This window comes from Ochlerotatus camptorhynchus, unplaced genomic scaffold (assembly GCF_037179485.1).
Source record: "Ochlerotatus camptorhynchus isolate MF236.1 unplaced genomic scaffold, CSIRO-AGI_Acam_v1.1 ptg000365l, whole genome shotgun sequence".
In the NCBI taxonomy this organism is placed as follows: domain Eukaryota; kingdom Metazoa; phylum Arthropoda; class Insecta; order Diptera; family Culicidae; genus Ochlerotatus; species Ochlerotatus camptorhynchus.
Genome location: NW_027040853.1, coordinates 728,980 through 745,480, shown reverse-complemented (window position 1 = coordinate 745,480; position 16,501 = coordinate 728,980).

The following is a 16,501-nucleotide window of genomic DNA, read 5'->3' as shown; positions in this document are numbered from 1 at the left end:
TTTCCACCAGTTGGATACAGTGTCCAACAGTACGTTCAAATGATAAAATTGTTTTATCAAAGTAATTGTTCGTGCTTCGCCCATTTTACGGTCGCATTAATCGTCCTACCGAGAGGACTATTCGCAATGTAGTGAACAAATTCGAGGAAACTGGTCCGGTGAACGCTCAACCACCACCCGTACTTTCCTTTCACGCAAGTGTAGAGAAGTAATGAGCAAACACGATATTAAACATTAAATTTAATAAAATAAATAAATAATATTATGTGCGAAATAAGACCAGTAAAGCTCGATTCGAGATTGTTGCGTCGACATTGGTAGTCGATATAATCTAAATTCGAAGCAGTGGGATGCACAGTGACACGATCGGTTGAGTTGAGAGCCGAGAGCCTGCTTCCGATTCAATGCGAGAAAACACGATCTGCGCACGAGAAAACTATGAGAGGTTGGGACTTGGGAGATGAGGAGAGGAACCGTTTCGTAATTATATGTCAATGTATGTGTGAGAAAAAGCAGAAACGAATTCTCGATTGGCGGTAGCTGAAAAGACAGGTTGAATGTGTGTGAGCATGAAGAGCGAGAGTAGTGGATTAAAAAAAAGGTTGTAAGATTCCCAGCGTACAGTTCCCGATTCATTCTTTCGGCTAATGTACTGAAGTACAGACGTGCTAGGCCTAACCATGGAAACACCGGTGGAACACGACAGAGGTTTGCCGAGAATATCGCCGCTGTACGCAAAAGTGTGCAGGAGAACTCGCGGCAGTCGATTCCGTACCGCGCACAACAAGTGGGCCTCTCGCAGGATTCAACTTGGCGAATTCTGCGTCGAGACTTGAGTCTGCACCCATACAAGATCCAATTGACCCAGGAGCTCAAGCTGAACGATTATAGACAGTGCCATGTGTTCGATGATTGGGTTTTGGAGCAGTTAGAAATAGACTCCAAAAATCTTCTTCAGCGACGAGGCCCATTTTTTGATGAAAGGGTATGTGAACAAGCAGAATTGTCGAATTTGGGACAAGGCCAATCCATACGAGGTCCACCAAGTGGCAATGCTGCATCCCGAGCAGTGTTGGGAAAATATCAAAAAATCAAATCTCACCAACGCCCAAGATCACGCTTGATTTTCGTAGACAAAAATCAACAAACAAACTCTTGCGGTTGATTTTGCAAGCTGTGATATCGCAGCTCGGAATATCAAGCTAACAAAACTCACCAGCTGCAAATCTCAACAAACTGTGGTGACATTGAGTTTAATGATTTTTGCTTTACACCCGAATGCAACCGAAACTTCCATAACGGCTTGCAGCAGTCTCTTCGCGTCTGCCATCGGTGAAGATTAAAAAGAGATAGCAAACTATGCTTTCTCTTTCTAAAATAAACGATGTGCAATGGAATCATTTTTGTGTCGAGTCAACTCTCAGCTTGATTTTTGCACGTAGTGAATAGTCTCGCAATATCAAAGGAGCTTGTAAAATCAATATCAAGCATGATATTTTGTTCCAATATCCCGCGTGATATTGCGAGCGCATAAGAGAGGAAAAATATCAATTGATTTCTGATTTTGCCAACACTGATCCCGAGAAAGTCAGTTTTTGGGCCGGAGGCTTCTTCTTCGAAAACAACGTTGGTGAGGCCATCACCGTCATCGGAGAGCGCTACAGGTTGATGATTACCGACTGACTTCTTCTGACCTAAAGTGAACGGTATGGATGTGGACGATATGTGGTTCCAACAGGACGGTGCAACGTGCCACACAGCGCACGAAACAATCGATTTAACCCCAGTAGACTTTTTTCTTGTGGGGTTATGTTAAGGTGAAAGATAATGCTTTTCCGTTGATACTGAGTCCACACCCAAATTCGAAATGCACCAATACCAACAAGCATTGCCAATTAGAAAAATGGGAAGTATTGAAATTTTGAACATATTCGTAAACACAATATTTCTACTACTGAAATGACAACTTCAATTCCAAGATTCCAAGTTCAGGTTAGTCCCACTAATGCTCAGGGGAGTCTTGCCGTAGTTCAGGGCAGGCCTGCAGAACTTCAGCGAAGCCCTGCCGATGCTCAGGAAAGTCCTTCTGAAGTTCAGGGAAGCCTTGTCGAAGTTCAGGGAAGTCTTGCTGAAGTTCAGGGAAGTTCTGTTGAAATTCAGGGAAGTTCTGCCGATGTTCGGGGAAGTTTTTCCGAACTATAGGGAAATCCTACCAATGTTCAAAGAACTCCTGCCGAAGTTCAGAGAAGTTCTCCCGAAGTTCAGGGAAGTCCTGCTGAAGTTCAGGGAAGTCCTGTCGAAGTTCAGAGAAGTTCTGCCGAAGTTCAGGGAAGGGCTGCTGAAGTTCAGGGAAGTCCTTTTATTTCAATTCTTGGAAATCAGGGAAGTCCTGATGAAGTTCAGGGAAGTCATGCCGAAGTTCAGGGAAGGCCTACCGAACCTCAGGGAAGTCCTGCCGTAGTTCAGGGAAGGCCTGTCAAAGTTCAGGGAACTCCTGCTGAAGTTCAGCGAAGTCCTGTCGAAGTTCAGAGAAGTTCTGCCGAAGTTCAGGGAAGTTATGCCGAAGTTCGTGGAATTATCTAATTATCTTTAAACATACCAAGATGTTTCAGAATACTTTCATCAAAAAAGCTGAAATTTTTACAAAATATACTCAAATACTTGTGATACAACTTGATACATTTGAAGATCAAATTGGTATAAAAAATATTTTATCGATCAATGGCAAAGGTGGATGATTTCTACAATATTTGAAGATATAGTTCAATGTATCAAATTATCTTCGAAAATACCAAGATATAACAGAATACTTTCATCAAATCCTTGTGAAACAACATGTGAAAATTGAGGCACCTTTTGATTTGAAACATATTCCATTTAGCAATGGCAAAGGTGAGTGATTTCTAAAATAGTTCCATTTATCTTTAAAAATATTCAGATATATCAGAAAACCTCCATCAAATAGTCTCTGAAACATTCACAGAGTATCCTTCAATTAACATTACACAACACAAACTTGAATTGTTTTTATTATTTGACAAATACACGCGGTTCCAACACGACTTAGAAATACTGTCAATTTAGAAATATTTTTGCTATTTATTTTCAAGCACTTTCATAATGGAGTTCTTGCGATAACGCATAGACGACATTGCCGAATAGCATCCGTTTTCGATTATGGATAATTTTCGCAAAATATTTCGAATTGAAATACCAATAGATATCTTACAATATGCATGCAAAAGCCAGTTGAATGCTTAGGGAAATCTAATGCTTGGAATTGCGTTACAAAAAAATGGTTTGCATTGAAATAATGCATTTTACAGGTATGTTGCCTTGGGAGGAAATGTATGTTCCTAACAATATTTTGAAACGATCTACGGGAGTGAAATATGACCTTTCATACGAAATATTTATGTAATTGATGAGCAAAGTTAGCGACCACTATGATTGTGGTCCTATTTGAACTTAGAAAATGGTTTACAGAAAATTTAAACAATAAATCAATCTTGTTAAAATGGCTAGAGATAGCAATTTTAGTTCTTCAATTTTGCACGGAAGAGTTTTTTTTTTTCGATCGAACGATGCGTTATTTTGTAAAAAATCGATGAAGTGAGTCATTCTTAAGCGATCCACTTTGCCAATAAGCCGCAAACCACCGATGCCCTCAAAGCCAACATTACTCAAGCCGTGAACGAGATTCAGCCCGATTAGTGCGCCAGAGTCATGGAAAATTGGACCTCACGGATGCACGCCACCAAGCGATGCCGAGGCGGCCATTTGAACGATGTCATATTCCATACATAATGGTATGGATAGGCTTTTCAATTGAAAGATAAATCTCGTCAATATCTCTCACAGAGTTTGTTTTATTCAACTTTAAAGATAGGAAACGGCTAATGGAAAACCCTTCTATATCGTTTTGCTACAGAATGGCTGTGTCTTGGACATCACCCATATTTTTTTTTTAAATTTTAAGCAGAAATCTAGTCGGTTCTCTCTTCAAATTGCACAAAAAGCATTTGTCTTTATAGCCACTATAAACAAAGTATTTCTCCTGTAATGGAAGTACGTCTGTGATGGTGACTTCATTTTGTTGATCTACAAACAGTGCCAAATTTAAACCATATCTTTGAAGAGATCTTATAAGGGTTTCAAAGACTACAAGTCGATCCAGAATAGGTTACATCAATTTTAAACAGATTGGCAGACTCCTTCAATTGTTAAAAGTGCTGCATTAAATATATTCAAAATCTGTAACAAAATATCGCTCACATTCTGTGATGTTATCGACGGTAGACTTGATTTGCTTGCAATCGCTTCGTTTCCTGATAAGGTTGATGAAAAGTTATACAAACCATCGGGAAAATATGTTCATTCATATGCAACAAACAGTACGCACCCATTGTTCAGTTCACTGAAAAATTCAGAATCAAATTCTATTCAACGAAGTTATAAAGAGTATATATAAAAAAATCTGTTTCGCCATTCTTCCCCACTTCCTAAACACGAAGGGTGACGATGATTATTCAACTTAACCCCTTGATCATGTGCCAATAATTTCGATATAACAAATTATTAGTAGCATATTCTTCGGTAGCATATTCCCATTTTTTCCCTAAGTAGTCCAAAGGAAGTGTAGTACAATCGTTAGAAAGAGAATTTATACTCACACATAGACTTACGAAAGGGAAAGTCAATAAGCAAATGGTTGTAGTCAAAAAGCTTAACTAATTCAAATTTCTAGACACAAACACACACACACACAAAAACTATCCAGCGTTAAAATACCAGCAATCAGAATGAATAACCTTTTGTCTTCGGTCACCAAGCTTAATTTAAAAAAAAATAAAACGGTAGAGTTATTAGCCTACATGTTTCATGTTACATCGTCAGTATCATAATAAGAGAATACCTTTTTCCTGTGAATGAATTCATACCCACAGATAAATGAAACAGAAATAACAAGAAAAAAATAACAAGAATCGGTACCTTTTCATCGTTAGTAGCAGAATAGTTGAAATTTATAAAAAAGATAAAACAAAAAACAATATTTAACATAAAAACACCGTTTTCTCCCATTTTGATTGCTATTATTATAAGCCCTCTATAGCATGCATAGTAGATCCATTTCAATACCCATAAAGAAACAAACTCAGTCACACGCTCCCAAATCTCAGATATTAATAGAGAAGAGAACAACCCAATGTAATTATTAGAGAATCAATCAAAACTTTCAAATATAAACAAAATCAACAACAATGCCCATTGAAATAGTGGGCGAATGTAAGGAACAAACAAACCAACAAACAAACGTTATAATAAAGAAAGCGAAGGAATTAAACAAAGATATTTATTTAACTGTGAAGAAACAAACCATAACAGAAAAAGATGTATAATCTAGTTAGAAATGAACGAAAAAGATTCACAAACTGATGCTGTATATTTATTGTTAGTTTAGGGATCACTGAAAATGAAGAAACAGAAACAAAACAAAGGAAATGAACATTCGAACAAAACTTTAAAAACAAATAAACGAAACGTGGATATTGGAAGGACAAAAAAAAACTAAACCATTCATATTGGTACCTACTCATGTGAAAAAGAACGCGCAACAACGGATGAAGAAGAATGACGATCGCGAAACTGAAACCTAACCCACACGTGTCTCGTTTTAGGCAGGAATGATAACAAACCATAACCATTTAAAATCATATACAAAATGACCAGTGTTTTCGTGGATGACAAGTACTTTGCAATCGGTAAGCGGAAAAAACAACAGTAGCTAAACATTTTCCTTACATAGCAAACAGCAGCAGCATCAGCAGTAAAAATTCACATCAACATCCTCACTTTGATTGGTTGCTAAATTAGTGAAACTTTCAATAGCAGAAAAAAAAACGGACTTAACCCTAAACCGCGCTCGATACAAATGGAAACTCGTTGAAGTGATAAGTTTGAGTGGAAGCAAGAAAAAAAATAATGAAAGAAAATATAATACAAACAATTGTATGGAACACCATAGTGAACAAATGTTAATCTGAAAGAACACTCCCTTAATATTATGAGGTGTTTATATTACGTAACTCACATCGGGACTCATAGTACTCACCTTTCTCGTCGGATAGTTAAATTGAGGATGAAAGAAGGTTCAAAATTGCATTTCCAGTTCCATGATCTACCGCATATAAGATCTTGATGAAGGACACAACGTAGGTACGGATAGAAAGAACACATTTTGTTTCGGAGTTCAGTAACTGATATTTTTAGGTGATTTGATTTGAATTTCACCAACCGGCGTCAGGGCTTACAAAAAAGGTCGAGATCATGAAATCGGAATTTGTAAGCTCCTGAAACATCTTTCGAGACCTCAGCTGAACGAGATCATGACAGCAATAAACTCTGGAGTTCAGATCTTTTTTTTTTTTTTTATATTAACTTTATTTGTACAGGCTCAATCGAATAAACTTTACAGAGCCGAGTTATCCTTTGCGTTATACATTATTGCTGTCTTAAATTTAAAGTTAAAGGAACTGGACCGAGTACTCGCGGTTGTCTCGAGGTTAGTGGAGATTTACAATTTTTTGAATGGGAAAAGGGAAGAAGGAGGTTTGAAATGTGGTTTACGATACAACTATTTACTTAATCCTAAAGCATGAAATTATTTCTATTCATCTTGAAAACAAACATTGAAAAAAAAAAAACCCCCACATTTACAAAATACAAACTAAACACAAGGTTAATCAAACTTACAATCTAAGGTTAATATTCTTAAAGTAAACATATATGAGTTTCATAAACTCCAGATCGCGTCTAGCCAAAATATCCCGAACTGGAACATTAGGTTGTCTACCTCGAGCCCGAAGGGAATCATAAAAATGTGATCTGACTCCACGATACTCCGCACAAGACCAAAGGATGTGATCAGCGTCCTGGTAACCTTGTCCACATTCACAGAGATTGCTGTCTCCCAACCCCACACGGAACAAGTGAGCGTTTAGACAATAGTGATTGGACATGAGACGAGACATCACGCGTATGAAGTCTCGACCCAAGTCCAACCCTTTGAACCATGCAAACTTCGACACCTTAGGGATAATTGAATGTAGCCATCGTCCCAAGCTCCCTTCACTCCATTGATGTTGCCAGCTAACGAGCGACTGCTGACGATAAATAGAGAAAAATTCACTATAGGCGATTTGTCGATCATAAATGTCGCCTTCCATAGCGCCCACCTTCGCAAGTAAATCCGCCTTCTCATTGCCCAAAATTGAGCAATGCGAAGGGACCCACGCGAAGGTGATGATGAAAGAGCGCACGGATAAAGCATTAAGCAGCTCTCGTATTTTCAAGAGAAAATACGAGAAGTGCTTTACCGGCCTAATGGAACGGATAGCCTCGACAGAACTGAGACTATCCGTAAAAATAAAGTAGTGGTCTGGAAGAAGTGAAGCAATAGTTTCCAAAGTGTAGTGAATTGCTGCCAGTTCAGCCACATACACAGAACAAGGAGCTTCAAGTTTTCGAGAGGCGCTATGAAATTCATTAAATACACCAAAACCAGCGGACTCCTCTATTAGAGATCCATCTGTGAAAAACGTTCTTGCAGAATCAACATGGCCAAACTTTGCAGCGTATAATGACGGAGCAATCATAGGACGATGATGCTCTGGAATTCCGCGGATTTCCTGCGTCATAGATAAATCAAAATTCACTGAATTGCCGAAATCGGAGAAGACTACACGATTGGGAATATTTCTTGAAGGGCTGACATCCTGTGTTAAATATAGGTAGTACAAAGTCATAAAACATGTTTGAGGATTTAGCTCCAGAAGCTTCTCAAAATTTTCGATCACCAGTGGGTTCATTACTTCGCAACGGGTGAGGATCCTCAGAGATAACTCTGAAAAACGGACGGATAGTGGCAACATTCCCGCCAGCACTTCGAGACTCATAGTATGAGTCGAGTGCATGCATCCTAACGCGATACGAAGACAACGATACTGGATCCGTTCCAGCTTGATGATGTGCGTTTTAGCTGCCGACTGGAAACAAAAACTACCATATTCTAGAACCGATAAAATCGTTGTCCGGTACAACGTCAGAAGATCTTGTGGATGGGCTCCCCACCACGTTCCGGTAATTGATCGAAGGAAATTGATCCTTAGTTGGCATTTTCGTCTCAGATACTCAATGTGGGATCTCCAGGTGCATTTGGAATCGAACCAGACCCCAAGATATTTGAAAGACATGGAATGAGTGATCGGTTTACCCAAAAGTTGAAGCTTCGGTTGTGCTGGGCTATGCTTCCTAGAAAAAACGACCAACTCAGTTTTCTCCGTGGAGAATTCGATACCCAGCTGAATAGCCCAAGTAGACAAATTGTCCAAGGTATCCTGTAAGGGTCCTTGCAGGTCAACCTCTTTTGGCCCTGTGATAGACACTACGCCGTCATCTGCAAGTTGTCTCAACGTGCAATTGTCATTAAGACAATTGTCAATTTCTCTAACGTAGAAATTGTACAAAAGGGGGCTTAAACATGAGCCTTGGGGGAGACCCATGTAGCTAAATCGAAAAGCTGCAGAGTTTCCATGAGAAAAGCTCATATGTTTTTCTGACAGCAAATTGTACAAAAAATTATTCATTAATGGAGACAATCCACAAGCGTGGAGTTTCTCTGAAAGAACTTCAACGGATACTGAATCAAAAGCCCCCTTGATATCCAAGAACACAGAAGCCATTTGCTCTTTCTTAGCAAAAGCTAACTGAATTTCCGAGGAAAGCAACGCGAGACAGTCGTTCGTTCCCTTACCCCTACGGAAACCAAATTGAGTATCTGAAAGAAGGTGGTTCGTCTCAACCCATTTGTCGAGGCGAAAAAGGATCATTTTCTCCATCAATTTCCGAATACACGACAGCATCGCGATGGGCCGATACGAATTGTGATCCGACGCGGGTTTATCAGGCTTTTTAATGGCTATCACCCTTACTCGTCTCCAATCGTCGGGAACAATATTGAGCTCCAAGAACTGATTGTACAAGTTCAACATGCGCCTCTTAGCAACGTCTGTGAGGTTTTTCAGCAAGTTGAACTTGATTCTATCAGGTCCCGGGGCAGAATTGCCACACGAAAGGAGAGCGAGTGAAAGTTCGACCATTGAAAAAGGCTGACTGATTTCGTCTACCGAATTCGCGGTTTCGCGAGGAGTCAACTGCGACGGCACGGAATCCGGACACACTTTTCGCGCGAATTTAAGAATCCATTGATCCGAGCATTCCTCGCTTTCGTTGTTAGTGGACCGGTTACGCATTCTTCGCGCCGTACTCCAAAGCGTATTCATAGACGTTTCGCGCGACAATCCGTCTACAAACTGCCGCCAGTAACCCCGTTTTTTGGCCTTGATGAGGCTCTTGAGTTCGCGTTCAAGAGATGTGTATGCGTCGAAATGCTCGCGTGTTCCGCGTTTCCGAAAAAGTTTAAACGCGTCGGACTTTTTACGGTAAACCTCCGTTGCATTGTTGATCCCACCAGAGCGATGGTGTTTTCTTACGGATTGACGATCGCGGCACCGGTCGTGTTTGAGCTTGAAGTGCGCTGTCGACGATGAGATTAGAGAGGAAATTATATTCCTCCAACGGCGGAAGCTCTTCCACTGACGATACTGTATCGCCTATCGCGGATTGGAACTTAGTCCAATCGATGTTACGGGTTAGATCATACGCAACGTTAACGGGTTCTGACGAGTTGAACCCACTGGCAATCGAAATTTTGATCGGCAGATGATCACTACCGTGCGGATCCTGGATTACATGCCAAGTGCAATCCAACGATAGTGAATTAGAGCAAAAGGTGAGGTCTAATCTGCTACCATTCGAGGATGGACCAGCCAAACGTGTTACTTCTCCATTGTTAAGTATTGTCATGTTGAAGTTGTCGCAGAGATCATAAATCAAAGTAGAACGGTTATCATCGTACAGCTCCCCCCAGCCTGTACCGTGGGAGTTAAAATCTCCCATGATCAACCATGGAGCGGGAAGTACCGCACATATGTCGAAAAGTTGTTTGCGATTAACAGAGACTCTAGGAGCAATATATACAGAAGCAATACAAAGGCTCTTACCTTTAATGGTAGCCTGACATGCGACAACTTCAATACCGGGGAATTCGGGAAGATTCACTCTATAGAAGGAATGGCACTTTTTGATCCCCAAAAGTACCCCTCCTCCACGTGAATCCTCACGATCCAATCGAATAATGTTAAAATCATAAAAAGGGAGATCAATTTCTGAAGAGAGCCATGTTTCACAGAGGGCAAATGCATCGCAATTATTGTTATGGACTAAATACTTGAACGAATCTAATTTCGGAATAAGACTTCGACAATTCCACTGTAGAACAGTGATCAAATCCCCGACCTCGTTTGGAAAATTATCCATCGAAGGAGATGATAGCTGCAAGAAGGGGCCATTTTGAAGTCAATTGCTTCAAGAAGGATTTCACAGTGGGAAGCAATGTGAGGACAATGCTTTTCAGAGGATCAGAAATGTTGAGGTATTTGAGAATACCGTCCACAATGTCATCAAATGAGAACAACCCAGATGAAGAAGGGGTTTCTGTTCTTAAAATTGGGGCATCAGGGGTTTTGGATGTCCCCGGAAGAGGTGGAAAATCCTGGGTATAGTCAGTTCTGCGGAATCCAGGAGGAGTAGAAGTCTCCTTTTTTCCACCACTCCTTGATTTGGGCAAGCTGATTTGGGGTTCTTTATTTGCAACAATCCGCGAACGGATGCGCTTTCGTTTCCGTGCAGAACCTTCCGGAAAACTGAAAGAAGTTCCCTCCTCAGCCAAGTCAGAGTCAGTCTCGTCATCTGACAAAAGAGAAAAGGGATTTTTGTCATTGGTCGATGGCGTGGCTGTCTTAAGCATTTCTGCAAAAGACCGCCTGGAACGTTCCTTAAGGGAGCGTTTCATTTTGTCCCCGAGCTGTTTGTACGCCGGGCACGACGAGAGAGCATGAGGAGGAGTTCCGTTGCAGTACACGCATTTTGGTGCAGTAGCTGCGCAGGCGCCATCCTCATGCTTCTCCCCGCATGTGGAGCAGCGTGCCTTGTTGCCGCAGTGGGAGGCCGTATGTCCCAACCGCTTACAATTCTGGCAGTTCATGACCCGAGGTACAAACAACCGCACAGGAAGACGAAGTTTTCCCAGCTCGATGTATTGAGGAAGGGCAGATCCAGAAAAGGTCACCCGAAACGAGTCTGTGGGGGTAAAACTCTTTTTACCCTCGCTGAGCGATACTGACTTCATTCTATGAACGGCCAGTATCTTTACCGGAGGAAGCAAGGGGTTCTTGAATCGGCCAACCGCTTGCTTCTCCAGTATCTCGGGGTTCAGGCTCGCCTCAGTGACCACGCCTTCGATCTCCACATCAGAAGCTGGAATGTACACCCTATATTCCAGCGTGAAAAACTGGGAAACAGCAATTTCATTGGCCTGTTTCAGGTTAGCGACGGTCACACGAAGTTTGTTGTGCCTAACCTTCGTTATTTCGGTCACGGCAGAGAATCGCTTTGTCAGATCATCAGATATCTGAACAACATTCAAGGGTTTGTTTTTGGGCTGAAAATAGACAACCCATGGGCCAGTCGAGTCATTCGGGTAGGCCCGCAATCTTGAGCTTTTCTCAGCCTGCCCATTGTCAGACTGAGACGACGAACCATGAATGACATCATCATTTTTCTTAGATGAATGGTCATCCATGTCGTCTTCTGACAAAACATCCATTTTGTTCAACTAGTGGGAGCGCAAAATGCTCTCCCACTGAACGCACAGACACAATACACAGAAAACACTACAAACACAGAAATACAAAATGAAAATTTAACTAATGGGGGAGGAAAAGAAACAAAAAAAAAACAAAAACTTATCTGATAATCCTATACTACTACCACCGAGCGTTATATGTGTAGGCGTTTACACAGATGACTGGGAAGCGACGCGCAGCGTGGATGACCTTCGCTGTGGTGCACTTGATCGAGGCGCGGCACTCAGCGCACACAGGCGCACGATGATTGATGAACGATGAAGATCCGGCAGCAAGGATAGGCAGAAGCTAGCGTTTCACATGACTTTTATATTTGATTTCATTTACGTGCAAAATAATAATTCAGTGCCAACATTTCAAAGGGGCGTAATTGCTTTTGTAAACAATGACTTTAGTCGTAAATTTCTCGAGAATGAAATCTTATCTCTCCAAAATAACAATGCTAGCTTTTAGAGGAAACATTCCTCTACCTGCTGGTGTCATTATTTTTCATGAATGTACTTTTATTCGCGAGAAATCGACGGCTAAATCCATTGTTTACAAATCAATTACGCCCCTTTGAAATGTTGGCACTGAATTGATTGCATCGCAATATTTTGCACATTTCTTGGTGCCATTAATTAAGCAACTAAGGTCAATTAATCAATAGAGTTAGAATATTGTTTTTGATCCCAAAAACTAGTTGAATTTGAGAAGCACACGACACATAAAGGTGATTGAATTTCTGTTTGATTGCAATACTTTCAAATATAATCTAGTAAGAATAATGATAATGTTCGATTGGCTAAGATTTTGGCAGTTTTGGCTCAATACATTCTCTTCGCCTACACTGTACACAAACATCATCCTCTGATCGAATGAAACCTCAGACCATTCAAAACAAAAGACCGAAATCGCTTTTTCGAATGATAGCTGCAACCGGATGACGGTTGTTTTGAAATCAGATGATTTTCCTCTCGAATACTGGATGAAACTTGTAATGAGAAGGGATAGGGCCTTCAGTTGAAATGCGTAATGCTCTCTGCAGAATGACTGTCATACTAAATGGAAATGCATATGGTTTTTCTATCAGCCCCATAACGCAAATCATTCAAAACGATGATGTAAATAATTCTATCGAACGTCATTTGCTGATCTGAGCTGACAAACAAGGTGGAAGCTGTTACGAACAAAGGTAAAGGATGAAAACCAATGTTTGGCTAATTCGTGGTGGAGGAGGTTTTCTCCACCACGAAATTTTTTTGTATCCATAATGGAATGGCTTATTATGGCTATTCAGTGTGGAATTATACATAATCAAATTATAAATCTAATTAAAAGCACTTGCATGTCACACTGTTCTTAAATGTTTGTCCCTTTTTTTTGACTTTGAATGATCTATATTTCTTGTATTTGTTTGGTTTACATGTATGAATTTTCAAGTGCCACAGATGCGTCTTTTCAACTTTAGTTATTTTGAAATTTTTAATTATTATTTACTGTTCCTAGTCCTATTAGGCCTGTTAAAGTATGACCACCTTAGTGGGATTGGTTTGTTTTGAATTGGAAAAAAGGAGACTACTTAAAACTACTATTTACAGCTACAACTAATCTACAACTACTATACACACCTAACCTACTATATACAAATTGCTTATCAAAGCATGTTCTGATGTATTGCATTTCTGTACAAATTTGTTCCTAGTTTCGTTAATTTGAAAATCTACTTTCGGGATGTTAGCCTCTTGATGGAGGTCGGAAATGCGGGTATCGAAAGGACGATCTAGGATCATCCTCAATACCCTGTTCTGCGCTACCTGTATTTTGTTCCTGTGAGTTTGTGCACATGATTCCCACACCGGAGCTGCGTAGAAGATCGCAGGCGCAATGATTTGTTTGTAGACAGCCAGTTTGTTCACCCTAGAGAGACGAGATCTGCGGCAAATAAGTGGATACAAGCACCTAACTAGATTGGAACACTTAACTACTGCCCTATCTATGTGCGAACGGAAAAGGAGCTTTTCGTCAAATAACATACCAAGATATGTTACTTCGGTGGACCACTCAACCCTTGTGCCATCCATTATTACAGTCAAACGCCTTTTCAACATCTAGCAATGCCATGGCTGTGGACTTGGATACAGCTTTGTTACTTCGAATGTTATTCATCACCCGAACTAGCTGGTGATTTGTGGAATGCCCTTTCCTAAACCCAAACTGTTCAGGTAGGAGAATGTTGTTCTCCTCGACAAACTTGAGCAAACGATTGAGAATTAGTTTCTCGAACAATTTGCTCAGCGCTGAAAGGAGGCTGATTGGTCTATAGCTGGAAGGTAGTGATGGATCTTTACCGGGTTTGCGGATTGGTATGATTTTTGCTATCTTCCAGATACTTGGAAAGTAGTGCAGTTCCAAGCATCTGTTGAAGATAGCAGTCAAAAGCGAGTACACTTTCGTGCTCAGCTTCTTCAATACCAAGTTGAATATACCGTCAAACCCGGGAGCCTTCATGTTCTTGGTGTTTTTCAGCGCTGAGCAAATCTGCTCCACTGTAATATTTTCTGCCGGAGGGACGACACAAGCGGAGGCATCCAAGTTTTGTACGCATTGCGTCACCTGATTTTCGAGCGGACTTTGGATAGTTGAGCCAAGCAAATGCGATGTAGCAATATGATTACCAATCGCATTTGCTTTCTCTTGTGGGTAATGAGCCGATTGTCATCATTTCCGACTCTGAGAGGAGGAATGGGTTTGGGATGAGTTTTCAGCACCTTGGCTACCTTCGAGAATGGACGGGAGCGGTCATCCAGATTCTGGACAACACGCCCGAAACTTTCATTTCGGAGTGAGTCCATTCTGGAAGCAATCTGCTTGTTCAGATCGGCCATTTCATGTTTTTTGCGAGGGGGACGACTCTATCTACGATGCAGAAAAAATTGTGTTATGCTGTGGCTAGCTGTACGCACGCTGAGTAGATAGAAAGAAGATTGTTGACGATTCTGAAAATTTCCTGCAAGAAGATGATGCGCGATGCAATTAGATGCGACAAATGAAAGAAGATTTTTCGAGGATTGATTCTCTAGTGTGAGATTTGTTGAGCATCTAAACTTGAGATTTAGATGTGTCGCCCCCCTCGGTTTTTTGCTCAGATCTCCAGTCCTCTGAAACTGGCGTCTACGCACATTTCTCAAGCGAATCAGTAACTGGGTGTGGGAATCAATAGCAACAAACTTACCCCTCACAGGAACTTGTCGAACGCATGTCTCGTCAGCCACGGATATGGCCTGGTCTACCACACGTCCAAACTGGACCCAGTTTACGTGGTGGTAGTCTTTTCGTAGGATTGGAGCAGGAGCTATGTTGATGCCGACCTCAGCCACCACCGGTTGGTGATCGGAGCTTAAGTCGTTGATTGCCACCGGCTTGGATAGCCCGAAGTTCGTCAGGAAGAAGTCCAGCGTGGAAGGGTTTCCCGCCGGAGAGATGAATGTCGGTTCATCCGGAAATTGCACTGTATACAGCCCATGCTGCGAGTGGTCGAAGAGCAGACGTCCATTCTGATTCCGCTGATAGTTCCGCCATGCTCCGTGGCGGGCATTTAGATCGCCCCCAATGACGAATCGTGAGCTCGTGCGAGTGATAGCGGTGAGGTCGTTCTTGAATTTCATCCTTAGTCCGTTGCTGGCAGCACACTGACGAGGGCAGTATACGGCGATGAACCGGACGTTTCCGGTTGATGATTCCACCACAGACAAACAGACATAACACTCGAAAGTTGTTCATCGAACAAGCATTTAACGGACAATTTAAAAGTATCGTAGTTGGTTGTGGCGCGCATAGTCAATTCCCTTGCGTTTGACGTTTACAGACTACCGCCATTTGTTCAGCGTAGTGCCAACAATCAATACGAAACTAACGATTTTAAATTGGCTCACCACTTTAGTAGCCTATTGGTCCCAAGCAAACGATTAACGTACCCTATTCTAGTTGAAATTCTATTACTAAACTATATTTGTTTTGATTCGCTATGAAAGTTTGACAGATAACATCAGGGGTGTGTGGATTCATGCAGAACATGCAGGGGTGAGTGAAATAGCTTGGGACTGCTTGGGACCGTTGTTCTGGTACTGAGTGAGCCAAAAATAATAATGATTTTCTTCGGGACCCAGTGGTCTTAGAGTTACCTCTATGGTAGTGCCCACCACAGTGTACTCAACAGATGGCGGTAATGTTTTAGCAACGATGTTTTACAGTGAGAGATATTCAATGTGTTATGTCTGTTTGTCTGTGATTCCACCTCCACACTAAGGGCCTCGATGATAGAAGTGCGGATATGCGGCAGCGTGTAGAACTTTATTCCTTTCTTGATGATGATCGCAACACCACCCCCCTGGAGTCGATACGATCAAGCCGGATAATGTGGTGATTAGGTAGCCAAAAACTGTCACCGGATTTAAGGTGGGTCTCTGTTAGGAGGCCCACGTCGATACTTTGCTTGCGGAGGAAGTCAGCAAGCTCGAGTCTTTTTGCTCTTACAGAGCATGCGTTCCATGTTACGACAGTTATCGGTTTAGACACCATACTGAATAATAAACTTACCGAGCACTTGGATCTGTTCGGGCTTGCTGCGGCACTGACGAAGAGCACCGGTCATGTCGACGAAAATCTTCATCAGCTCATCCGCAGAGAAGAGATCG